This window comes from Palaemon carinicauda, chromosome 15 (assembly GCF_036898095.1).
Source record: "Palaemon carinicauda isolate YSFRI2023 chromosome 15, ASM3689809v2, whole genome shotgun sequence".
In the NCBI taxonomy this organism is placed as follows: Eukaryota; Metazoa; Arthropoda; class Malacostraca; order Decapoda; family Palaemonidae; genus Palaemon; species Palaemon carinicauda.
Genome location: NC_090739.1, coordinates 87,307,455 through 87,335,030, shown reverse-complemented (window position 1 = coordinate 87,335,030; position 27,576 = coordinate 87,307,455). Strand labels below are relative to the sequence as shown.

The following is a 27,576-nucleotide window of genomic DNA, read 5'->3' as shown; positions in this document are numbered from 1 at the left end:
TTCCATTGCCCGAACCTCCTCCAAAGCTCCCACTCGATCGGTCTCGTGAGAGGCCGTCGAGTGGTAGCGTAGGCCATTCTTTTGTTGACCGACCTCGGGGTTCGGGAGAGGGAGTTGCCTCCCATAGCGAGGCAGCTCCTCCTCCTCCTCTGGGGGAGGATTTATCCGTTTCTGTGAATAATGATGATTTATTGCAGCTTTGGGCTTCCTTGGGGCTTAAGAGTTCGCCCTCCAGGGAAGCCCTGTTTGACTTGATCCAGTTGGGCGCAGCTGTCAAACAGTCGCCGGTGATAGCGGAGGTTGACCCTCTGTCTATCGTCGACTTTGTTGTAGCAGAGGCTTCCGACGGGTCGGGTCAAACCCCTGCCTTGGGTGCTGATGTTGCAGAAGGCTCAGTTCCCCCCTCCGAACATCCTTCGAGGGAGGAGCAGAGTCCATCGGTCTCTCTTGCAGGTGATTCTCCCCCTCGGGGAGTTCACTGAGAGAGACTCCTCTTTGGAGGGCCGACGATGGTGTTCCTGCTCCCAGAGGAAGTATCCGTCGCGAGGCTTGCCCTCCTCTTCGCCGTAGAGGTCTTCCTTCTCCCCACAAGGGATTTAGGAGGTGCCTCTTTGGCTCCTCTCCCTCGCCGTCCCCCGCAGAGGATCCTCCTCGACGTGAGTTGACTGTCGCATCACTGGACCTCTCTGCAGATCGTTCGCGATCTCCTATACCTGCCAGACCTGCTGATCTTCCTTCACCGTTCCTGGCAGCTGTTGCGCAGTGGGCGCCCACGCACCCCGTTATCCAATGGGCACCGGTCCCTTCGGGGCAAAAGGGCTTGTCTCATAATGTGAGCAAGTCCCTTAAGTGCCAGGTTTCACCTGTGCACCCACGATCTCCTGCGCGCAGTTGCGCGCAAGGGCTCTCCTGTTCCTGCTGTTACTGAGAGTCATCCTGTGCTGGAAACAACGCGCCAGCGATCTCCTTTGGCAGAGTCGACATGTCAGTGCTCTCCTGCTCGCTAGCGCTCGCTTGCGTATCAGCGATCTCCTCCTCGCCATCACACATCTGCGCGCCCTGATCCTGATACGTGCCGCGCGCGCCCACGATCTCCAGCTCGCCAGCGAACTTCCCCTGCGCACCCACGATCTCCAGCTCGCCAGCGAACTTCCCCTGCGCACCCACGATCTCCGGATCTGGGCATAGGAAAGAAGTCTCATCCTTCGCCTTCTCGCCAGGGATCACCTGCGCGCCCTCGGAACTTGCCCTCTCCTCATCCCTCGCGCGCAGTCACAGCTGCAACAGTAGCAATACATTAAAACACATTGCACCATTCGCTTATAATATACCTGTATTGCATATATTGAAATAGTACACAACTCAAACAGAATGATATAGACATGACCATAGTTAGAATCAGAATTACAAAAATATTGTTGAATACTGTACAGTACTAATATATCCATCTTTTTTAAAAGATAATAAAACCTATATACAGGTGTACAGTAATAGCCTATATGTAATTTTAGGGCTTTGTTAATACAGTATATACATTTTATGAAACCTAGAATTTTAAATTCCTATACTAATAACAAAAGTATGGCCAATACTTGAGCACATCACTAATATGTCCATAAACTTAATGAGGATTCAGCTGTGTAAGGGACATTAATTAAACTTCCCGGGAGTACATGTGGTAAATACCCTCCCCTCCTGATCTTGTTGAAGGGACAATGTTACTGTCTAGAACACAGGTATCATTATTTAATATCAATATACAGTACATACATCTACAGTATCTTTAATTCCAGGGTAGAAAACCATATACTGTATACTGGGTAGAGGGACAGTGGGGACTACTGTCATAGCTTGAATCATTTATTTTGGTCTCCCCTCACATGCATGAGGAGGAGCAGCAGGGTACTAGATCTGGTAGACAAAAAAAGCCATTCTAAGGCCGAGCACTTAGTGTTTGCTACGATGTGCATGTCTGTCGCCTTTCAGATGGTACATCACTTTGTGGGGGGGGGGGGTAGCTGAATCCATTACCCCGTAAATATAATGTGTCCTGGCGTATATACTACTGTACTGTATACAAATAGATAAATTTAATTTTAATTTTTTTACTTGAAAATGTGATTCTGCTAAAAAAGGAACGTGTTATGCACACATAAGGAGAGAAAATGCAAGACTGAGGCTGATGCAGCTTCAGAGGGATGTGCTGGGCATAGAGGGAAGTGGCGCAAAGCGAGCTGGGTGAAAAGCAGTGCGGATTGCTCGAAATCGTTTAATAGGTTAAATGGTTCTGTGTTGTGAAGAATAAAATTTTGAAAAGCGAGGGTGGACTGTAATATAAGGCATAACCAGTGGTAACCTACATACGTGTATATGAATGAGAAATTGTATGACAAAGCTATGCATCCAAAGGTCAGCAATGAAAAAAGATTGCTACGCCCTACACAAGATAACACTTTAATGAAAGCATTACCAACATATTACAGTACAATATGTTTTAAACATTGTCTGTCATACAGTTACCCAGGTCACTGAAAGTTATGGAAAGAGAGGAACTGGGAGGAGAGTATTATGGATCGTATAAAGGAACCTGGGCTTCACTGTATAGAAAAGGCAACAAGGAAGGGGAACAATCCCGCTTTACTAGTTTCTTTATAACAAAAACAATATTTGATCCCATTGGGAGGATGGCAAATCCCAACAAAATTCATTACATGCCTAAAACTTGTACTGACTCGTGCACATGAAGTGCAGAGCCTGTAGCCTGGTGATTAGCCTGTCATTTGATATGTGAAAGGTTGTCATAGCTAGTGTGAGATACGCTCAGGCGTTGCATTCTGTGACGTCGGCATGCACAGGGAAAATAGCTTGTGTAGACAGTTGCTAGAGTATGCCGAGGTACGGTACTATGATGCACATAGTCAACACTGTATATACAATACATTGGGGAATGACATGATTGTGCTCTGACAAATCTATCAAAATTGTATTCTGTGTAGTGCGCTCTCCTGAGGATGTCCACACAACATTGGAAAAGAATACTGGGTACAGTAATAAGGGAGAACTTTGGAGCGAACCCGTTGAATTCGTACAAGAAGATTAATGCTGAGAACCCCTGAAGTTACTGTACAGTATATAATTTCATTATAGGCGTACGAGATGAACCAAACTCTTAAATGAATGGGAGAAAAGTAGGAAGCTTATAATAGGCCTTGCCTCAGTTTTTTGGGGGGGGGGGGGAAATGGCAGTCTCAACTTGTGTTGTTCTCGGGAGATAATGAAAGAAGACACTTTCAGCACACATCTCCAAAAGCAAAAAGTTATCCTGCTACTGGAATTCTTACACAAACTCGTGTTTTTTATAGCTAGGAAAAATACAAATTGTAATAAAAATTTGCATTTTGATTTGTAAATTGATTTATTTCGTTGAAAATTCCCGAAATTCGTTTGCTAAATAACAAATTGCACTGGTTATAGACAAAGGTAACATGTAGTTAAAAACAGGGCATTCATGCCATTGCTCAGGTTAGGGATACAGTCGTATTGTTATGAACATTATGTAAAGTTTGATTTTACTTCATAATAAGATTAATACAATATGTAATGTAGAGTTTGGAATCGTGTAAGATAATTCAATGTAACATGTTACTGGTTTATTTCAGATCATCCGGTTTATGGGAAAATGCTCCATGAAAGATCCCTTATTCCAGAGTCAATCTCATTGATCAGGAATGCAATTTAATTTTGTAAGTCCAGCTGAAGAAATATTTACCTATTAATTCCCTTGCTTTCCTAAATGTCTTAGATTTTATGAACTCCAATAAGAAAGTTTTTTTCAGATAGGTTTAGTTCTAATTACCTTTTTTGCGTTATCAGTGGTATTTCATGTTCCTCATTTGAACGATTAATTTTAGTTAAAAGAAATTAGGTTTATGTTGAACTTTATGTGGATTCATCTTTGTGAGGGGCAGGTGGTAGTCTCAAAACGACCAAGTTTGATTATAATTTGAGAATTAGATGTTTGTTCCGTAACCGAAATACAAGCCACGCTATTTAAATGGGGTATTGCTTTCGGCATAGCTGAATGGCGAGCCATTAGATTTTTAACGAGGGTTAACTATCCCCTCGCTAGTTAGCGAGGGGTTAGGGGAGGGGTAGCTAGCTACCCCTCCCCCCTCACACACCGGTGAACTGACCCACTTTGCTTTTGGCTCGGGTGATAGTCAGACGTGTCTGCTCTCACCTTTGCATATTGACAGCCTTAATCTTTTTTGCTTTCTCTTTCAGTGGTGTGTTTGGAAGTTGGCCCCTCTCTTTATCATGCAGAAGTGCCCTGGTTTACCCGACCGCCCTTGTGGGACTTATATGTCGGCGGTTGAGACGGACCTTCACACCTTGTGTCCGTTCTGCAGAGGTCAACGGTGTGATAAAGATAAAGTGTGCAGGGAGTGGTCTACTTCCCAGTGGGAGAGGTTTTCCCAGCGACAGAAGAAGAAGTCTAAGCGGGATCTTTCTCCTTCAAGGGTTTACTTGAAGAAGGAAAATTCCAAGGACTCTTCTTCCATTGCCCGAACCTCCTCCAAAGCTCCCACTCGATCGGTCTCGTGAGAGGCCGTCGAGTGGTAGCGTAGGCCATTCTTTTGTTGACCGACCTCGGGGTTCGGGAGAGGGAGTTGCCTCCCATAGCGAGGCAGCTCCTCCTCCTCCTCTGGGGGAGGATTTATCCGTTTCTGTGAATAATGATGATTTATTGCAGCTTTGGGCTTCCTTGGGGCTTAAGAGTTCGCCCTCCAGGGAAGCCCTGTTTGACTTGATCCAGTTGGGCGCAGCTGTCAAACAGTCGCCGGTGATAGCGGAGGTTGACCCTCTGTCTATCGTCGACTTTGTTGTAGCAGAGGCTTCCGACGGGTCGGGTCAAACCCCTGCCTTGGGTGCTGATGTTGCAGAAGGCTCAGTTCCCCCCTCCGAACATCCTTCGAGGGAGGAGCCGAGTCCATCGGTCTCTCTTGCAGGTGATTCTCCCCCTCGGGGAGTTCACTGAGAGAGACTCCTCTTTGGAGGGCCGACGATGGTGTTCCTGCTCCCAGAGGAAGTATCCGTCGCGAGGCTTGCCCTCCTCTTCGCCGTAGAGGTCTTCCTTCTCCCCACAAGGGATTTAGGAGGTGCCTCTTTGGCTCCTCTCCCTCGCCGTCCCCCGCAGAGGATCCTCCTCGACGTGAGTTGACTGTCGCATCACTGGACCTCTCTGCAGATCGTTCGCGATCTCCTATACCTGCCAGACCTGCTGATCTTCCTTCACCGTTCCTGGCAGCTGTTGCGCAGTGGGCGCCCACGCACCCCGTTATCCAATGGGCACCGGTCCCTTCGGGGCAAAAGGGCTTGTCTCATAATGTGAGCAAGTCCCTTAAGTGCCAGGTTTCACCTGTGCACCCACGATCTCCTGCGCGCAGTTGCGCGCAAGGGCTCTCCTGTTCCTGCTGTTACTGAGAGTCATCCTGTGCCGGAAACAACGCGCCAGCGATCTCCTTTGGCAGAGTCGACATGTCAGTGCTCTCCTGCTCGCCAGCGCTCGCTTGCGTGTCAGCGATCTCCTCCTCGCCATCACACATCTGCGCGCCCTGATCCTGATACGTGCCGCGCGCGCCCACGAACTTCCCCTGCGCACCCACGATCTCCGGATCTGGGCATAGGAAAGAAGTCTCATCCTTCGCCTTCTCGCCAGGGATCACCTGCGCGCCCTCGGAACTTGCCCTCTCCTCATCCCTCGCGCGCACAAGTTTCAACTCCTACCGTGCGCACTTCCAGAGGTGGACGGGACACCATGCGCCCACGAGCAGTCTTCTTCACGCGCTTTTATGCCTGCTGGTTCTGCGCCCCATCTGTCTTCTCCAGATCGCGCACCTGCGTGCCAGCAATCTACTGCGCGCCTGCGCGCCAGCAATCTACTGCGCGCCTGCGCGCCAGCAATCTACTGCGAGCCTGCGCGCTACATCGCCTGCGCGCTCCATCGCCTGCACGCTCCATCGCCTGCGCGCTCCATCGCCTGTGCGCCATCACTCTCCAGCACGCCCACGAGCCTGCTCGCAGAAGATCACCCGTCCGCCCACGCGCTCCCTCGCCAGCGCTTTCATCTCATATCCGAGTCTTCAGGAGCGAGAGCAGTCAGATCATCTTCTCAAACACACACACACACACCCACCCCTCGCGCGCAAGCGCAGAACAGCACGCTTGCAGGAGGAGGGGAGGTCTTCAGAGAGGTCTAGGCACCAATCTTCTTCCTTTTCTTTTCAGGCAGGCCCTGTGGTATCTACTCCGAAGGATCGCCCGATCCCCTTCCCTCCAGCGGGAGTCTCTGACACTGTGTCTGTCAGTAAGCAGCCATGGTTTGGGTCTCTTATCAGAGCTGTCGTCCAGGCTGTTAAGCCTACCTTCGCTGATTTGGGTCTCAAACCATCGGCAGCTCCGACCCCACTGAAGAGGAAGAGAGGAGTAGAGATTATGGTGACTTCTCCCAGGGTCAAACTGGCTCTTAAGAATTCCATAAGGAAGGCTCCTCCCCCCCCCCCCACAGACGTTCTCTCCTTCTCCTGTGGACGAAGCTTTTCCGCCCTCGGGAATCTACCGAGGTGAGACCTTCTCCCACCGCACCAATGGGAGAAACCCCACCGCAAGTAGGAGAATCGTCCCGTGTTGGGGCGGAGAAGAGCCCTCTGACTTTGATGCTGGAGTCCTGCATCCCTCCTAGAAGGGAAACGAAGGACTCAAAGACTATCCCGAAGTCGTATTCCAGGATTCGACCAGAGCCAGCGAGACCCCAGGAGAACGCCCACGTGTCCCCTCAAGTAGAGCATCTGGGCACAGGAGACTTTGCTGCCAGTTCACCAGGAGGAGAGCAGCAAGAGTCAGAGTATGCCTTCTGGCAAGTCTTGACTCTGATGAGGCATCTCAACGGGTTCAAGGACCCTGAGATAGTTCCTCCTGAGGGCAAGGACACAGTCCTGGACCAAGTCTTTGGCACTCAGAAACCCACTAAGGCCTTGGTCCCAAGGGGTGAAGAGTGCCAGGGATAAGGTTGAGGGCCAGCTCTCCGAGCTCGCCTCCTCCAGCTGGTTCCACTGCTGGCAACAAGCTCCTCCCACCTCCTCGTGTTCAACAGAGGAGGTATTTTGAGATCACGGAGGAGTCTTGTTTAGCGCTTCCGCTCCACCACTCTGTGGAAGAGCTTACCAGGGGAGTCTCTCTTGAGAGACTCTCTAGCCGGCAAGTGACGTTCTCGGCAACAGAGATCCCGAGTCAGGAGAAGGTCGCAAAGTGTGCCATGCAGGCCACTTCGTGGCTGGATGTCTGGCTGGGGTGTCTGGGCATCCTGCTGCAATCCGAGGATCTGTCCAAGGAGAGCAACAGGAAGGCCCTGGAGACCTTCCTCCTTTCGGGCACACGCACCATTGGGTTTCTGGCCCATCAAGTCTCGAACTTGTGGGCAAACTCGATCCTGAAGCGACATGATGCGGTGGCCGAGAGGTTCCACTCGAAGGTCCCAGCCGTGGATGTCTGCAAGCTCAGACACTTCCCTCCTGGGAAAGAGTTTGTGAGCCCAAGGATGTGGAACAGGCAGCTGAGAGGTGGAGAAAATCGAACCATGATGCTCTTCTCCAAAGGGCTCTTACAACAAAGCCCTACAAACCTCCAGCACCTCAACAACCTTGCCAGTCCAAGACGACGAAACCGGCAGCGGCAGCAAAGCCGACGGTGTCCAAGCAGCAGCCCTTTCCTGTCAAAGACAAGAAGGGCAGAAAGTCCTCCAGGGGAGGCAAGAATCCTAGAGGGAGCGGCCGAGGCCGCAAACGCTAGGATTGGGAATCCCCCTGCATGTCCACCAGTGGGAGGATGCCTGCAAAGTTGCGCATTCAGGTGGCAGCAACTCTGGGCAGATTCCTGGACGATCTCTGTGATCAGTCAGGGATATTGCGTCCCGTTCATAACATCTCTTCCTCCCCTGACAGCGAAACCAGTGTCGTTGAGCTCCTATGCCATGGGATCGGCAAAGGGGCTAGCCCTACGGGCAGAAGTCGAGACCATGCTAAAGAAGGATGCTCTCCAGGAGGTCGTCGACGGCTCCCCAGGCTTCTTCAGTCAACTCTTTCTTGTAAAGAAGGCGTCTGGAGGCCGGAGACCAGTCATCGACCTCTCAGTTCTGAACAAGTTTGTCAAACAAACTCCATTCAGCATGGAGACAGCAGACATGGTCAGACTTGCAGTGAGACCGCAAGACTTTGTGTACACTGGATCTGAAGGACACGTACTTCCAGATCCCAATCCATCCGTCTTCCAGGAAGTACTTAAGATTCAGCCTAGACAACAAGATCTACCAGTTCAAGGTGCTGTGTTTCAGTCTCTCCACAGCACCCCAGGTATTCACCAGAGTTCTGGGACTTTGCCAAGATCTAGGGATCATGGTAAATCTCGAGAAGTCTTCTCTGCTTCCATCTCAACGACTGGTATATCTAGGCATGATATTGGACACCAATCTCCACAAAGCCTTTCCTTCAGACGACAGGATAGCAAGGTTTGGATGGTCGCAGATCCTTTCCTCAGACGAGAAGAGCTTCCAACCCAATCGTGGTTACGTCTCCTAGGTCACCTTTCCTCCTCGGCCCGTCTAGTTCCAAATGGCCGCCTCAGGATGAGATCCCGGGAATGGCGGCTCAAGTCCCGGTGCAATCAAGGCCACGATTCCCCGGCCATTCTGTTCCCTATGCGTCCTGCGGAACGGACGGACCTTCAGTGGTAGGTGACAGACGAAAACCTCCGAAAGGGAGTGGATCTTCTCGTCCTCCCCCCTCTTAATGAGAGAATGCCTTGATGAAGTCATTGAGCTTCAGCACGGTATTTCATTCCCGTGCTGAAACTTGGTGACGGGCAAGAGGGCTCTCGAACCTGGGGAAATTGCTCCCCCAGTTCGAATCTAAATTTCTCTTTCACCTTTTTCTTTTACTCAATATTACGTCGACCTTATTCTTATTTCATAAACTTTCTTTCGTCTTGCTTTCCAAACTCTGAGAAAAATTTCCCTTATTATATATGTGTATACATTATGTGCATATATATTTATTATTCATTTATTTTTTTGTTTTTTCTCCAATGGCTTGGATGTTTCTACATCCATGTAGCCCTGGCGGGGATGTTCATACATCCTTTATTGCTGCCTGCTTTGATGAGTGGGTGGAGATATCACGGTTAGGTGTTTGCATTCAAAGCTATATGTGAGAGTATTGGATGATTTCAGCCATCCCGAAGATGGTTTGGACCTTTTTGGCGGAACTATTCTCAAGTGTTGGGTCTTCGGAATCCAGGGGGATCCAATGCTTGGGATAGGACACTCGGGTTTTGACCGGAAGCCCGTCGTTACAGATATGGGGAGGATGATTCCATAGTTTCTTGGTCTCAGTCCTAACAGGCGGGTTCAGCTTACACCTGTGCCTCTATATCTGTTTTGATGCTATCCTTCGGGTAGGGTATGGAGTGGACCATCTAGGAAGTATACTCTTATTGTGCCGTTAGTGGAGAGTGCAAACTTCCTTTCTGACGTGTGATGGCCTAACATTCTCGAGCAGGTACATCAAACTAACCCTTTTCTCTCTCTCTCGTCTAATGGATTCTTCAAATAACGAACCCCCATCCCCTGGATACGCTGACTCTCCCCCAGCACTGTTGACGACCTCTGCTAATTCAATTAAGGAAAATTCTGTTGACGACCTAGGAACAAAAAAGGACCCCTCTACTAATGTTTTAAAACCAATTAAGTCGGGTAACAAAGGGAAACTAAGAATCCTCCATATTACCCAAATTCCAATAAATACTGATTATATGATATGATATATAAAGCATTTAATGCTATGGAGTGATAAAAGAAATTAGAATGAAACTTGAAAATTAAAAATGGCATTCATGGATAACTTATAATTATCATGAAGAAGCATTCAACGCAATATGTAACATCAATGATATTAAAATTAATAACTTAAATGTCATGGGTGCCCTATGTGATAAGATACCAAACAGTTTGGATGTATATAGACCTGCTGACTGGTTTGAGAAAGATATCGATTTAACTATGCTCCCCCAAAGAAAGCTAAAACCTCCTATGTGGCTTGTTGCTGAACCTAAAGGGAGTAATGGGAATTATTTTAAAATTTGCAAACTGATTTAGAAAAAGGTAGGAACCATTGCACCAGGTGATATATCTCGCTTTGGGAAAAATAGTTTCTTAATCCATGCAAAATCATACACGCAATCAGTTATACTGTCTAACCTTAAGACAAGCACTGATGAGGATATGTTAGATGTCAAACCCCACCTAAACTTTAGTTACGGAAGGGGAGTAGTCTTCAATAAAGATCTATGAATTTACAGAAGAGGAAATACTAGCCATGTGCCCATTAACAGTGTGGAAAGTGCACAAGATTCCTAGGACGTCAATGATTATCCTTACTTTCTAGGATGCTGATGTGCCTTTCCACATCGATATTGAAAATGAAAGAATAAAAGTTCGACCTTTCAAACAAAAACCCTTACAATGTTTCAAGTGTTTCAAATTTGGACATCCTTCTAAAGTTTGTAGAAATGAAAAAATGTGTAGCATCTGTTCCAAACCTTATCATGTCGAGTGTACACTTGAGCCCAGCTGTTTGAACTGCAATTCAAACCATAAATCCACTGACAGGAGCTGTGAGATTTATAAGTTTGAAGAAGTAGCCCGAACAAATCCAGTGTAGAACACGTAAGTGTAGGACATGCCAAAAGACTACTGAAAAAACCAAACCGCTATGCAAAGGCACTGAAATCAAGAGAAAATATACCACAGGAGACATCGAACTCACATAGTGCTGCCAGTAACTCCAAGAAAAGAAATACATAATCTAATGATAGTAAAGTTTTGCGTTACAAGGTAAGCATATTGCCTTCCAAGGCTCTGCCACTGTGTATTAAAACTCCGGCACTGCCCACTTCTATACAAACTTCATCCCCCATTACCAGCCTTAGTACTAACCTCTCTCAGGCCATGTCCTTGCCTGATCTGATGGAAGTTCCACCCGAAACAAAGTTACCAGGTGCACCTGTGGTAGGGAAGGTGCAAAAATCTGGTAGATCCTCACCACCGATAAATAGGAAAAAGAGAGACCTCCATCTCTCTCTCCACCCTCCATTAGAAACGTTAAGGTTATGACATCAAATAAATTTGATGTTTTGTCTGTTGATGTTTCTAATGAACCAGAAGATTAACTGAATAAATCAGAAATTCAAGTTGAGGTCCACCATCCACCTCAATAAATAGATAAAAAGAATACAAAGAAAAACACCAACGTAAAACCCAACATAACAAGACCACCTCTGAAGAAACCTACAGGTAATAATGTTAGATTAAAAACTGCTAATGGGAAGACCTCATCCAAGATGTCTTCCAGAAATAATCCATAGTTTTCTCCTCCATTTTGCAATGGAACTGTCAGGGTTTGAGGGCGAAATATGAAGAACTTAAGCTCCTAATTCATGAGCATTCCCCCATAATTGTATATCTACAGGAAAGTATGCTTGATTTTAACACTCCTAGTCCTCGAGAGTATGTTAGCTATAGAACACCATATAATCTACAAGCAGGGATCCATGGCGGAAGTCTCGTGTACATTCGTCGAGATGTTCCCCAAATACCTATGTCTATACGTACAACCCTGCAGGCAGTTGATGTACAAATTGATATAGGGAGAAAATATACAATATGCTCTCTGTACTTAACCTCCAAATAATATTATTTTATATGATGATTTAGCAGAGGTCATTCAACAACTCCCTCAACCTTTTCTCTTATTGGGAGATATGAATGGTAGACATCCTTTATGGGGTGATGTTTTGGCCAACACAAGGGGCAATATTATCTCATCAATTGTTGAGAATAAGGATGTGGTACTCCTTAATACAGGAGAGCCCACGCACTTCCATGTTCATACAGGTACTTTGTCATGCATTGACCTTTCAATTGCAAGCTTTAACTGCCTTCTTGATTTTGATTGGAGGACATTAGATGATTGGTATACTAGTGATCATGCACCAATCATTATAAACACCAACAAGGGTTGGCCTTTGCAAAGATTGCCACGTTGGAATCTAGACAAGGCAGACTGGGTTAAATTTTCTGAGCTAAGTGAAATCGAAGGGAGAGCAGAACAGTTTGAAAGTATTGATGATGCCATAGACCTACTGAATGGAACTCTAAATACAGCAGGAATCAATTTGATTTCCAAAACCACAGGTCTATTCAAAAGACGACCAGTCCAGTGGTGGTCCTCAGAATTAACAGCCTTGCACAGAGCCACCAGAAAATCCCTGACTATATTGCGTAGACGCCGTACTGATGAAAATTTGATATACAAAAAATGTAGAGCACAGTTTGTCGTGCCATGAAAGAAGCTAGACGCTAATCTTGGGTGGATTTTGTTTCCTCCATTAACAGTAGAACACCACCATCTTCTGTTTGGAGGAAAATAAAAAAAATTGCAGGCAAATTCACCCCGAACCCACCACCAGTGTTGTAAGTGAATGGTCAGTTTGTGACTGAAGGAAATTAAGTTAGCAATGCCCTGGCTGACCATTTTTCAAATGTATCGTGCAAGAGTGTAGCAGCTCCTGGTCACCAGTACAGGAGCATTGAAGAAAAGAAAATTTTATGAATAGGACTTACCTGGCAGTTATATATACATAGCTAATAATCTCTATTTCGGCAGAATTTTTCTAAACGTGGCAACCGCCTTGTGGTGGTTGGGTGGTAACACCCGTTAAAGGGTGGTAGGAGGAATCATTCCCGTTTTCTGTTCTTCAGTTCATCTCTGCCGGCCGGATCGACAACACGTTGGTCCGTCATTAAGAGTTTTTCTTCGCTTTCCCTGCTCGGTGTACCAGTCTGCTTTTTGGTGAAGTACTCTGATTTGGGGTTTTGGCGATCGTGTTTTTTGTTATCTCAAAGCTTTTTTGCTGTTTTCATTATGAGTGAAAAAAGTCATTACCGTGTCTGTGCAAATGAGGAATGTAAGGTGAAACTACCAAAAATGGCGGTAGACCCTCACACCGTGTGTTCGAATTGTAGGGGTTTTGTTTGTGCCCTTAATAATAGGTGCGGGGAATGTAAAGTTTTGGATGAGAAAGATTGGTTGAGTATGAAGCGCTATGTGCGTAAACTAGAGCTCGATAGAGTTAGGAGAGCTTCTAGGTCTAAGTCTAAGTCTGTTAGTGGTAAGGAAGACAAACTTAGTGTAGATTTATCTATTGAACCTATAATTGATTCCTCTTTGGAAGTTGATCCTTCCCTTGAGTTAGTAACTCCTGCACCTCCTACAGGATCCGTATCTATGGATGACCCTCGGTACGCTAGCCTGGCTGCCGAGTTGAAGGCCATTAAAGAACAACTGGAGACCTTTAAAGGTAAGGAAAGTGAAAGTGCTTGTGTTAGTGCAGTGGAGGTGGCGACTGACCGAACCTGTCATTACCCTAGGCCTAGACCTCTACCAAGCTCCCAGGACCAAGGGAGAAGGTACGTCGATGACCGAAAGGGGGTGAGAGGTACGTACCCTCGGTCAGCCGTCGCCTCAGACAGTCCTGTTGTCGATTCCCAGGCTGCTCTTGACCGTCACGGGAAAGACGTGTCGGATGTGTTGTTTTCTTCTCCGAATTCGTCCAGACGTAAATGGAAGTTTGAAGCTTCAAGACCTACTAAGAGGAGATGGAACCGCGACGGACGGTCTCGTTCTTTCTCTCCCGGTTCTAGCAGTTATGAACCTTGTCCGTCGGAGGATGATTTCGACTCCGTGCCTGTGAAAAGGGCGAAGCCTACTGCCGAAGATCCTCCCCCTTCTACGAGTGTTATTCGTCAGCCCTCCCCTTTGGGGCCGCAAGACCCAGCTGATGTTGCTAAATCCTTTATGTCTGTCATGCAGGAACAACTTTTTACGTTAGTGCAAGAATTTAGCCGACCTCACGCCCAGTCTGACAGACGTAAAGACGACTCGTTACCTATTAAGAAGTCTGCTTCTAAGAGAGAACAGAGTTCTTCTTTAAAGAAAACTTCTCCCTCTCTACGCCAGGATGAGGAATGTGTGTTTTTGCAAGGCGATACTTCTTCTCGATACCAGGACGATACGGTTTCTTGTTCTCGATACTGAGACGATACTTTATCGAACGATGCTGCTTCTCGTTCTCAATGCCAAGACGATACCGCCTCCTGTTCACGATACCAGCACGATACCTCCTCTCGTTTGCTTCGCCACGACGATACCTCCTCTCGTTCGCTTCGCCACGACGATACCTCCTCTCGTTCGCTTCGCCACGACGATACCTCCTCTCGTTCTCTATGCCAGGACGATACCAACCCTAGTTCTCGACGCCATGACGATACCGCCTCTCGTTCACGACGCCATGACGATACCGCCTCTCGTTCTCGACGCCAGGACGATACCGCCTCTCGCTCTCATCAGAATGAACCTGCCTCTCGTTCTCAGTGCCAGGGCGATACCAGCCTGCCTCTTCGGGAAGATACTGCCTCTCGTTCCAAGGATTCTTCTAGCGCTGGACTCCAGGATGCAACCCGTCTTTTGCAGGACGATGCCTTTGATTTGCCCTTGTCGGGTTCTAAGGATCCTTCTTCTCGTTCGAAGGATATTGCAGATGTGGATCAGGACCTCGAGGATGTTTCTGATGACGATGATAATCCTGCCGACGCTGCGGGAGATTACAAAGTTCTCTCTCGGTCCCTTCTTGAACTTTTTGGAGAGGAATTCCAACCTGCTGCCCCTCAATCTCCTCAGTCCCAATTTAGCAGAAAGAAGGCCAAGAAACAGTCGGCCTCCATCAAGATGAAACTGTCTATTTCCGCAAAAAAGGCTCTTACAAAGATTGATGACTGGATGAAGGAGCGGAGACAAGCAGTTAAGACTTCCTTCTCGTTTCCACCAGCTCGTCTTGCTTCAAAAGCGGGTATGTGGTATGCAACTGGGGAACCTTTGGGTCTGGGAGTGCCTTCCTCCTCCAAAGGTGACTTCTCTGGCTTAGTGGACTCTGCTAGAAGGCATGCTCTCAACTCAGCCAAGGTCATGTGGTCGATGTCGGAGCTGGATCATCTCGTCAAAGGTATTTTTAGAGCCTTTGAGGTTTTTAGTTTTCTAGACTGGTCGCTTGGGACTCTGGTAAGGAAAACTGACCAGATGGAAGGATCTAGGGACCTTACCAGTATTATGTCCTGTATGGACAAGGCCCTCAGAGATGGGGCGAATGAGTTGGCTGCGCTGTTCTTAGCTGGGATCCTAAAGAAGAGAGCTCTGCTTTGCTCTTTTGCTTCTAGGTCTGTTACCACTGCACAAAGTCTGAGCTTCTTTACGCCCCCCTCTCTCAACATCTTTTTCTCTGGCCCAAAAAGCCACCCAAGACCTTTTATCTCGTTCTGCTCGTAAGCCCTTTGCAGCCCCTCCTTCGAAACGGGAGGGAAGGAGATTCCAGCAGCCCTTTCGGGGCAGGACTTCTTCAAGACCAGATTTTAGAGGGAGAAGGCAAGAATCAGGACCAAGATTTACCAGGGGTTCTTTCAGACCTCGCTCCAGAAAATGAAGTTCGTCTCCTCCAGACAGTAGGCGCAAGACTGTCAGGTTTTTGGCAGTCTTGGAAGAGGAGAGGGGCGGACACCTGGTCCCTCTCAGTCATCAAGGAAGTATACAAGATCCCCTTTCTGAAAAAACCTCCTCTCGCAGATGCTTCGCTGGCCTTAGTAGCCCGGTACTCAGATCCGGGGACAAAGAAGGCCCTAATAGACCTTGTCGACCAAATACTAGACAAGGGAGCGATAGAACCGGTTCGGGATCTATCCTCCCCAGGCTTTTACAATCTCCTGTTTCTGGTTCCCAAGAACTTGGGCGGATGGAGACCCGTCCTGGATGTCAGCTCTCTCAACATCTTAGTGGAGAAGACAAAGTTCTCCATGGAGACGACTCAGTCGGTGCTGGCGTCAGTACGTCCAGGGGACTGGATGGTGTCCCTCGACTTGCAGGACGCGTATTTCCATGTCCCCATCCATCCGACTTCAAGGAAGTCCCTGAGATTTGTAATGCAGGGCAAGTGCTTCCAATTCAGAGCTCTTTGCTTCGGTCTCAACACGGCTCCTCAAGTCTTCACCAGGATAATGGCAAATGTGTCAGGTTGGCTGCATCAGGAGGGGATAAGGATATCCTTCTATCTGGACGATTGGCTGATTCGTTCACGATCGAGGGAGAAATGTCTGGAGGATTTACGGAAGACTTTTATGATGGCTCAAGATCTAGGCCTGGTCATCAACAGGGAGAAGTCTCAGATCAGACCGAATCAGACTATTCTCTATTTGGGGATAGTTCTGAATTCAGTTCTTTTTGGGGCTTCTCCCTCTCAGGAAAGACAGACCAAGTGTCTCGTAAAAGTCAGAACTTTCCTGGACAAGAAGAGGTGCACAGCGAAGGAGTGGATGAGTTTGCTGGGGACTCTTATCCTCCCTCGAACAGTTTGTCTCTCTGGGGAGACTCCACCTAAGGCCTCTTCAGCACTTTCTTTCGAAGACGTGGAACAGAAAGATGCAGGAAGACTCCTTTTCCTTCCCCATTCCAACAGAAGTCAAGAATCTTCTGAAGTGGTGGCTGGACCCAACCTTGTTAGGGGAAGGGATCTCCTTACACAAGAAGAACCCAGACCTAGTGTTGTTTTCAGACGCATCAGAGTCAGGCTGGGGGGCAAAACTAGGAAGCAAGGAGGTCTCAGGCTATTGGGAAGGAATTCAGCTGGGATGGCACATCAACAACAAGGAGCTGATGGCCATTTTTCTGGGGCTAAAGGCCTTCAAGGACTTGGTGTCTGGGAAGATTGTGGAGGTCAACTCAGACAACACCACAGCTCTTGCTTACATCAGTAAGCAAGGAGGGACTCACTCTCTGTCTCTGTTCGAGACAGCAAGAGAGCTCCTTCTTTGGGCGAAGGAGAACAGGATAAACCTGCTGACGAGGTTTGTTCAGGGACAGAAGAATGTGAGGGCGGACATGCTCAGCAGGAAAGGGCAGGTCCTTCCCACAGAAGGGATCCTCAACCAACAGGTCTGTCAGAGTCTCTGGAGGCTGTGGGGGAGACCCCTCATCGATCTTTGCGCCTCCAACTTATCCAAGAGGATCCCCATCTATTGCTCCCTAGTTCCGGACAAGGAAGCAATAGCAGTAGATGCCTTTTTGATGGATTGGACGGGGATGGACACTTATGCTTTTCCCCCGTTCAAGATCATCAATCTGGTAGTCAGGAAATTCGCTCTCCTCGATTCGGGAGGAATGATCCTGATAGCTCCGTTCTGGCCGATGAGGGAATGGTTCACGGAGGTGGTGGACTTGTTGATGGACTTTCCAAGAAGCCTCCCTGCAAGTCCAAATCTGTTCAGACAACCCCACTTCGAGAGATATCATCAAAACCCCCTCGCTCTCAATCTGACTGCCTTCAGACTATCGAGATGCTCGTCAGATCGAGAGGCTTTTCAGCGCAAGCTGCGAAAGCTATCGCCAGAGCGAGGAGGGTCTCTTCGCAGAGGATCTACCAGTCCAAGTGGGAGACTTTTAGAGCTTGGTGTAGGAAGCACAAGATTTCCTCATCCACTACCTCTGTGAGCCAGATTGCGGATTTCTTGTTGTACCTCAGGCAGGACGCTAAGCTAGCTGTGTCCACTATCAAGGGGTACAAAAGTATGCTTTCTTCTGTCTGTCGGCATAGAGGTTTGGACTTGTCTCGCGATAAGGACTTACATGACCTCTTGAAGTCTTTTGAGACGACCAAGCTGACCCAGTTAAAGCCCCCTTCTTGGAACCTTGATGTGGTTCTTAAATTTCTGTGCACCAAGAGATTTGAGCCCATCTCACAGGCTCCCCTTAGGGAGGTTACCAAGAAAACCCTCTTTCTTTTGTCCTTAGCAACAGCTAAAAGAGTCAGTGAAGTCCATGCAATTGAAAAACAGGTAGGCTTCAATCTGAATGGGGCAGTTTGTGCCTTAAGATTAGACTTTCTCGCTAAGAACGAGAACCCTTCTAAGCCCTGGCCAAGGACCTTTGTGGCTCCTAACTTGACCAACCTAGTAGGTCAAGAGCAAGAGAGGCTTCTCTGTCCAGTTCGAGCCCTCAAGACCTACATGTCTCGCACGAAAAATGTGAGAGGCTCTTCTAGCTCCCTGTGGTGTTCTGTGAAAGATCCTCAGAAGCCCCTTTCCAAGAACGCTTTGTCCTTTTTCCTGAGGGAAGTGATAAGAGAAGCGCATCTCTTGTGTGAGGAGGAACACTTCGGACTTTTAAAAGTGCAAGCTCACGAAGTGAGAGCCATTGCGACCTCGCTTGCTTACCGCAAGAACATGTCGCTCCGTCAAATTATGGATGTGACATTCTGGAGGAGCAACTCTGTGTTCGCCTCTCATTACCTCAGAGAGGTGAGAGTGGATTATGAGAAATGTTATACCTTGGGCCCATACGTAGCTACGGCTTCTGTATTAGGCAAAGGAGTTACTACCTCCCCTCAACCTTAGTTTTGTATACTTGTGCATAGGTTGGTGTTTTTTATTGGTTGTCTAAGGACTTTGATTTGTGTACAGTCACCTCAGTCTAGTTAGATAATTTTTATCTACTTTGCAAATGTTAGGTGGTTGGTTTGGTAAGGTTGCAGTTTTTATTTTGGGCAATAGGTAGTCCTGAAGTCTAGTCAGATTGTTGGTCACACCCCGTTGACAGACTCGATTGAGTGTTTTCAGCACAGCAGGTCACATCCTGGCTGACACTCCTAAGGGAAAGCGACTCAAGAGGCAGGAACCTTTGAAGTAAGCTACCTTAGCAGGTAAGGAATCAAGTTGTTTATTTATCCTACAACTTTTTTGGTTGTTTCCCCAACGATGTTTACTGTCTATCACCCTCCTCCAAGTGTGTTAATCAGCTATGTATATATAACTGCCAGGTAAGTTCTATTCATAAAATTAGTGTTTTTATGATAAAACAAAGTTTTATGAATACTTACCTGACAGTTATATATACATTCGAAGGCCCACCCACCTCCCCTCAGGAGACAGGTCGGGCATAGATGAACTGACGAACAGAAAACGGGAATGATTCCTCCTACCACCCTTTAACGGGTGTTACCACCCAACCACCACAAGGCGGTTGCCACGTTTAGAAAAATTCTGCCGAAATAGAGATTATTAGCTATGTATATATAACTGCCAGGTAAGTATTCATAAAACTTTGTTTTATCATAAAAACTCCATTTTTAAATTTTGCAACAGGAAGGGAAGAATCGTATAATTCTCCTTTTACTGAAAGAGAACTTGATTCCGCACTCGCTACTTGCAACGATACAGCTCCTGGACCCGAGGGAATTCCATATGCAATGGTTAAACATGTACATCTTAATACAAAGTTATTTATTTTAAGTATTATTAATAGAATATGGCATGATCATAGTTACCCAAATGTTTGGGAACTAGCCATTATTTTAGCCTTTTTAAAACCTGGTAAGGACAAGTTTTTAGCAGCAAGCTATCGACCTATTGCATTGACTTCGTGTTTATGTAAAATCATGGAGAAGATGGTCAATGTAAGGTTGATGTGGTACCTTGAAAAGAAGGGTATTTTATCACCGATTCAATGTGGATTTAGAAAAATGCACTCAACAACTGATGTGTTAATAAGACTTGAGTCCTCTATTTGTGAAGCCTTTGCTTCCAAACAGCACCATGTGACAGTTTTTTTCGACCTTGAAAAGGCATATGATACCACATGGAGATATGGTATACTTAAAACAATTCATGAACTAGGATTAAAAGGAGAACTACCACTATTTATTCAGTCATTTCTTTCGCATAGAGTTTTTAAAGTGAGCCTGGGGTAAACTCTATGAGAGAGTAAGTGTCAGGAAGGAGGAGTTCCTCAGGGGAGTGTGCTGAGTGTAACCCTGTTTGCACTAGCAATTAATGGGATATCCTCAGTCATTCCCCGGGATGTTCTCTCAACATTATTGTGGATGATCTCTCAATATCATTTGCTGGCACTAGAATGGCAATGGTTGAGAGAAAAATCCAACTCTATTGATAAAATTATCCAGTAGGCTGACATGAATGGATTTAAGTTCTCGACAAGTAAAACTATCATTGTCCATTTTTGTCGCGTCCGGGGAGTACATCCAGACCCGGATATATACATTGAAGGTCAACGGATACCATGTGCAAGTGAAGCTAAATTTTTAGGTTTGATTTTTGATTGTAGGCTCACATGGGTTTCTCACTTAAAAGCGTTGAAGCTAAATGTATTAGCGAGCTACTGTTGTTAACACACATTGAGTATGTGTTGTTGGGATGTTGAGTCTTGAAGTAAAGTCAATCAAGTTAACTTTAAAATGGTTTATTTTCTAAAAACAACAGTGTTAACATCTCCATCACAGGAGTATAGCTGGTTTGGTCGGATGACCATTCCAGATGAAGTATTGATAAGAACTGGCTAAAATATCGATATCACAGATATCGTATAGTTAGTAATCTCAGCATGTAAACACATAATGTAAACTCTACATTAGTCTAGGAAGACACCTGCATCCGGTGGCGACACAACTCTTTCACACGGTTGGTATTTGTGTTTATGCTTCATAAAAAATGTTACATTGCTGAGATATGCAAAACGCATCCTGTTATGATTTTGTCTGACTACAGCAATTCTCACGCTAGCTTCTACTGCCACAATGACGTATTACGTCATGTGTTTTATACATGTAATATATGACTATTACAAATGTGTGGAAGCTCTGAATATCTTGCAAGTATTGTCCCATTCATCAAGGGGGCCAGACCGCAATACTATTTTAAAATTATACAAGGCCTAGATTTTTTCCAAAATTAGTTATGGATGTGAAATATATTCTTCAGCCACCCCAAACCGGTTGAAAATATTAGACTCGATACATCATGCAGGTATTAGATTGTCTACAGGAGCTTTTAAAACCTTGCCTATCCCAAGTCTCCTTGTTGATGCTGGAGAGTTACCTCTAGACCTTTACCGAATGTCTTCCATTATTCGGTTTTGGTTTAGAATGCAAAGACTCCCTAACTCTCTAGCCTTTCAGACTGCAAGCCTTGTAAGACACGCATCATACTTTGAGTTGCACCCAAAATCTCCTCAACCTTTTGGCTTTCGGGTGAAACGATTATTAAATAGTCTGGATATAATTAGAAGTGAGGTACTTCCATTCAAGGTATCATCAATGCCTCCATGGAAATTACCAGAGATATCTTTTTGTAAATATTTTATTGGAGATAAGAAGAATATGTCAGACCTAGAACCCAGGCCTCTTTTAATGAACATGTTAAAGAACATAGAGGATCAACTTTTATCTATACTGATGGCTCCAAATCTGATGCTGGCGTTGGATTTGGAGTTCATAGTAATGGTTTTAATTGTAGAGGTGCACTTCCTCTGACCGCTTCGTTATTTACTGCCGAACTGTATGGCATATTAACCGCTATTGAGAAAATAGCGTTGGGGAAGGAGGGTAATTTTACAATTTTTAGTGATGCAAGGAGTGTCCTTCAAGCTATAGAAGTTTTTAATTCTAATAACCCTCTAGTTTTAAAGATTTTAGAATGGCTTTTTATTATTGGACGGAGAGGTATAACAGTTCGATTTTGTTGGGTTCCAGCGCATGTAGATGTGTCTGGGAATGAGAAGGCAGATTCACTGGCTAAGAAGGCTGCATCAGAGTTGCTGCCAAGAAGGTATCCCATTCCCTGTAATGATTTCTTACCTCACATCAAGAAATTGGTTTGCAATAAATGGCAACAGCAATGGGATAGCCTAGATGGGAATAAAATGCGAGAGGTAACAAATGTCATATCTCCTTTGAGGTATAATATGATGCCCCGAAAATGGGAGACGTCTCTTTGTCGTCTCCGTATCGGTCACACACTGTTGACACAAGAGTTTCTGCTGAAGGGCCAACACCAACCATATTGTGACGACTGTTTAGTACCTCTAACAGTGAGGCATTTGTTGACCGAATGCCCCAATTATAACAACTTAGGGAATAGATATTTGTTTGAGGCTCAAGGTGAGGGTGGCAGGTTCATCCTTGCCAAGATTCTTGGAAATGATGTGTCCTCCTATGCAAGTGGCATTTTTAGATTTATTTCAGAAGCAGGTCTTCTGAAAACTATTTAGCTTTTATGACATTCAACTTTTATGATTTTAATTGAATACTCTTTTATTTTTTATTTTATTTTATTTTTTATTTTTGTATGCATAAATTAAATGTTACCGGCGTTAATGACTTTAGATGTCAGGATGCCTGAAAACTTAAAATCAATCAATCAATCAATCTCGTCCTCCCCCCGGATTTGATGCTGTTCTCAGACGCTTCAAAAGAAGGGGGGCCCACGTTCTGAACCACAGGATCTCAGGCCTATGGTCAGAATCAGAATCAGAAAAGTGCCTCCACATAAATCTGCTAGAGATGAAGGCCGTATATCTGGCACTTCAACAGTTCCAACAGACCCTGGCGGGTCACTCCGTGGTGGTGATGAGCAACAACACCACGGTAGTGGCTTACATCAACAAGCAGGGAGGTAGGTACCTTTTCACAACAGCTATCCCTTCTTGCAGTAGAGATACTGAGATGGACCGAAGTCTACTCGATTCCGGGGCAAAAGGAATGTGCTCGCTGACAGTCTGAGCAGAGCATCGCAGATAGTGAGTACCGAGTGGTCTTTGGATCCTCTAGTAGCCAACAAAATCCTGACTTTGTGGGGTTCCCAGACGATGGACCTTTTCACGACAGCCTTGAACTTCAAGCTTCCGCTGTACTGTTCCCCAGTCCCGGACCCCAAGGCACTCTGGCAAGATGCCTTTCAACAATGGTGGGACAACATCGACGTTTACGCCTTCCCACAGTTCTGTCTGATGAGAAGGGTGCTCAACAAGGCCAGAATATCGGTCAACCTGTCAATGACCTTATTAGCTCTGCTATGGCATCATGCAGAGTGGTTCCCGGACCTTCTGCAGCTCCTGACGGAACTCCAGAGAGAACTTCCTCCGCGACACGAGCTACTCAAGCAACCACACTGCAACATCTTCCACAAAGCCGTAGCATCGCTTCAGCTTCACGCCTGGAGACTATCCAGCATCTCCTCACAGAGAGGCTTTTCACAACAAATTGCAGAAAGGATGTCTCGGCACCTGCGAAAGTCATCCGCAGGGGTCTACCAGGCAAAGTGGAGTGTCTTCTGTGGTTGGTGTCATGAAAGGGGTCTCTCTCCCCCAGGATGCCACTATTCCAGCAATAGTGGAGTTTCTTGTGTATTTGCGGGAAGAAATGTGCCTTTCAGTCTCGGCAGTGAAAGGCTATCGCTCAGTCTTAAGCCTGGCCTTCAGGCTGAAAGGAATGGACATTTCCTCCTCGCTGGAACTTTCTCTACTCATACGAAGCTACGAGCTTACCTGCCCTCAGTTGGAAGTGAGACCCCCTCCATGGAACATGGTTCGAGTCCTCAGGTCTCTTAAGAGACCTCCGTTCAAACCTGACTTGGAAGACTGTGTTCCTGCTCGCATTGGCCTCAGCCAAGCGAGTCAGTGAACTTCATGGTCTCTTCGTACGACGTCGCCCATTTAAGGGGATGGGGGGAGGTAACGTTCAGGTTCGTCCCTGAGTTTGTGGCTAAGACTCAAAATCCTGGGATTCCGGACCCACGGTTCGACTCCTTCCAGATTTTGAATCTCCGTTCTGTAACAGATGACCCAGACCATCTCCTACTGTGCCCAGTAAGGAGTCTGAGGCTCTATCTTAAGAGAACAGCTGCAGTTTGTCCTCGAGTGCAAGCATTGTTTGTGAGCACAAGAAGGACGAAGAGGAGGGTTACTAAGAACACCATCTTAGCATGGATTCGCAGGGGCATCCACCATTCCCTGAATCCAGACCCTCCTCCGTCACGTCGCCCTAGAGCACACGATGTCAGAGGCATCGCTACGTCCCTGGCCATCAAGAGGAATTACTCAGCGACGCAGGTTCTACAATCTGGGGTCTGGAAGCGTCAAAAGACCTTCACAGCCCACTACCTGCAGGACGTGACCCACAGGAGGCTTGATACGTTCTCTATCGGCCCTGTGGTGGCTGCACAACAGCTGGTCTAAACCTCAGGCTCCTTAATGGACAAGTAGCAGAAGGTTGAGGGCATTGTTACCAGGTTTTAGTCAGCAGGAATGAAAAAGTATGCCTGGCCCTTACTCTTTTCTTCATCCTCCCCTCTCTTGGGGACGGCCCTGTGGTGGCTGCACAACAGCTGGTCTAAACCTCAGGCTCCTTAATGGACAAGTAGCAGAAGGTTGAGGGCATTGTTACCTGGTTTTAGTCTGCAGGAATGAAAAAGTATGCCTGGCCCTTATTCTTTTCTTCATCCTCCCCTCTCTTGGGGAAAGCCGCATCCTGGGTTGTCTGCACAGCTGACCTCAAACCACTGCAGGTAAACCATGCTTCCTTGTGTTCCTAGTATTAAGATAATACTGTCGCGTCCCCCATACCCTGACGAGGTGGTATTGGGAATGTCCTATCCTAGAATTCCATCTAAAGGATTCCAGGTGAACTTCCCAGGACGAGTCACACTTCATTCCTTCATACACAAGCTTACGTAGGCCGCACGTTCTTTGCAGAGCAAGGGACTTGCGAGGTGCAGGGACTCTTTTATCTCGAGTGCTACACACTCGGATTCTGAGTCCCTGGGCAAAGCCAAAGCCAGTAAGGCTGGGACTTACCACCCTACCTAAGGGTTAAGTCACCCTATTTAAATAGCGTGGTTTGTATTTCGGTTACGGAACAAATGACAAATTCGGAGATAATTTGTATTTTTCCTAACCATACATACCTTAGCTATTTACATGGGGGTATTACTTTCGGCTTTAATTTTCTGAATGCAAAATTTTTTCAGTTGTTGGAATAGTTTTCAATTGCTATTTTTTTTTTCTTGAAAATTAGGCATATTTAATTAAACTTACTGGAATTCCTGTGCCAAATACCAAATTGCTCTGAGGGCAAGAAATTTTGAAAAGATTTTCTTGTATACATTATTCAGTGAAATAACATCTTGGCAGGAACACTACACTTTTCCCAACTTTTCTCCCAATAAGTTCACTTCATTAAATCTTGATTGGTCATTTGTCTGTGCAATTATGAAACTTTGAATTAATCATAGCCAGCCAGTACTACTAAGTTTTTTAATATGGCCATGAAGTTTTTCAACTTTCATTTTCCCTTTTTTCAAGTATTCTTAATTTGTTGGACAAAATCATGCGTCCTATTAAATTCCTTATTTATGAACTGGATGTTAGTCTATTACCTCCATTCAATGCATGTTGCATAATATTTTTCATAAATCTGACCTTCCTTTGTATTCAGATTTTTGCAGACTATACCATCTTGTACATGGTACTAGCTAGGCAGTTAATATTCAGTCTTGCCCTCTCCACCACAAGCCTCAATACTACAGAGTATTTTTTAAGTTTTACTCCGGTTTGGATGAGATTATGGAATGATCTTCCTAATCTGGATATTGGAATCTGTGCAACTTCTGATGTTCCCACTTGTTGCAATGCTTTAATGTTGATGGTTAACATGTTCCCACTTGTTGCAATGCTTTAATGTTGATGGTTAACATTAGTGTTTGGTGGTTTATATGAGACAGATCTCCTGTACTTTAATTTGGTTATTGATTTTTAAGTATTTCGTATTTTATTCATTACTCTAAATGTAAAAGTAGTTTCCTTAACTTGCCGAGTTACCTTTTCATGCTTTAGCCTGTTGCCGTTTCATCTTTTTATGAGGAACAGCGTTGCATCAACCACTAAAATGTGCTGAGACTTTACATCTGCATTGACATTCTTTGAACATGAGTTGTGAATAAACTCTAATGAAATTCATTAGGTTTTGTAACTTTTATTTGTAATAGATGAGTATCAAATGATTGGGTGGGAGATTTGGGTTCTTCTTATGATTAATTTAATACATCTGCCTATTTTTAAGCCTTAAACAATTCCATATTCTAAGAGCTTTTTAATTAGCTTATTATGAGCAATTCCCACAATCCCTGTACTAACAAATTCCAATTTGTTGTTGGTAGGTCTGATGTCCCATAAATTGAAGGTTAATTTCACAATATTCTTGTGTTAATCACTCATTTTGCACAAATAAAAATCCAATTGAAATAAAGTTTAATTTAGTGATTATGATTTTGGCTAGTACCAAAGAAATGATCCATATGCACTAAACAAAAAATGTCATCACTTGTTTTGCTCATTACTTTGCACATGTCGACAGTATTGTTTTAATTTTTTTTTCCACTTTAGCTTTTTTTTATATATATATTTACCTGCAGATTTCAGTCTCCCTCTGGCAATGAAGTACTAGTGCTAATTTATTATATTTTCCAGATATCTTAATCTTGGACTACAAGATTGCTGTTTAGATTCTATACGTTTGATATCCTCATCTTCTGACTACAAAATACGTCTGAAGACAGTATACTTTGATAATGAACAGGTGGGTCTTTAACCAATTATGTTTGAGGCAGTTTCGAGAGATTGTGATAGAATGATTTCATTCCAAAATCTTTGCTTCAGAGGCTTAATCTAACCACAATATAATTGCCGTTCCAAGATTTAACCTAAACTTTCTATTAAAAATCAACAATTATTGTTGCCAGTTTTGTATTTATTCGGTAAAATTTAAAGCTGCTTGTGATTTCCCCCCCCATAATTAATTATGGATATTTTTATATATTGTACTAATTGTCTCAATATTTTGCTGCATGTTGAATTTTTTTATGTATCAGATTAATTTTAAATTTCGTCAAGCAGCTCTATTCTTCCTTTTTAGTGTTTAATATATTAGCACACAAAATCAGTGCTACTTTATAATTAAGTTGCAGATTTTGAAATCATTTATTGAAGGTCTAAAACGAATCAAGTAGAAATATGCAGGATTTACATATATTACTAGATCTTTTCTAACTTTCACGGAATGATATAGTTTTTTAAATACACATTTGGTTTAAAAATTAGCATAATAAAGATGTTTCATGTTTTAATAGTTACTAATTGTATTTTTTATTTTTACAGATGATATTAATGAGAAATAAGTTATAGAAGAGCCAAGGGAGAAAGGTCTGCAATAGGAGAGAATAAAGATAGAAGAGCCAAGGGAGAAAGGTCTGCAATAGGAGAGAATAAAGGTAGTACATAGAGTAACAGCAGCACACGGAAAAAATGAGAGGAAGAGTAGCAGCAATACACACATGGAATGAGAGGAAGAGAAGTTGCAACACAGATGAAAAGAGAGGGGGAGAAGCAGAAGCACATGGTTGAGATGAGGAAAGAATGAGAAGTAGCAGCGCACGGATGTAAAGAGAGGAAGAGAAGCAGCAGCCCACGGATGAGATGAGGAAAGGATGAAAAGCAAGACGAGGAAAGAATGAGAAGGAAG

At 45.2% G+C, this 27,576-nt stretch overlaps 1 long non-coding RNA gene across 1 annotated transcript; it reads left to right on the top strand.

Annotated features, from left to right (window-relative positions):
* Positions 1-3,656: 3,656 nt before the first annotated feature.
* Positions 3,657-27,492, top strand: LOC137654327 (uncharacterized). The gene is made up of 3 exons (XR_011046593.1): positions 3,657-3,743; positions 26,526-26,634; positions 27,213-27,492. It is a non-coding gene; the product is annotated as an uncharacterized lncRNA (long non-coding RNA).
* The last annotated feature ends 84 nt before the right edge of the window (positions 27,493-27,576 follow it).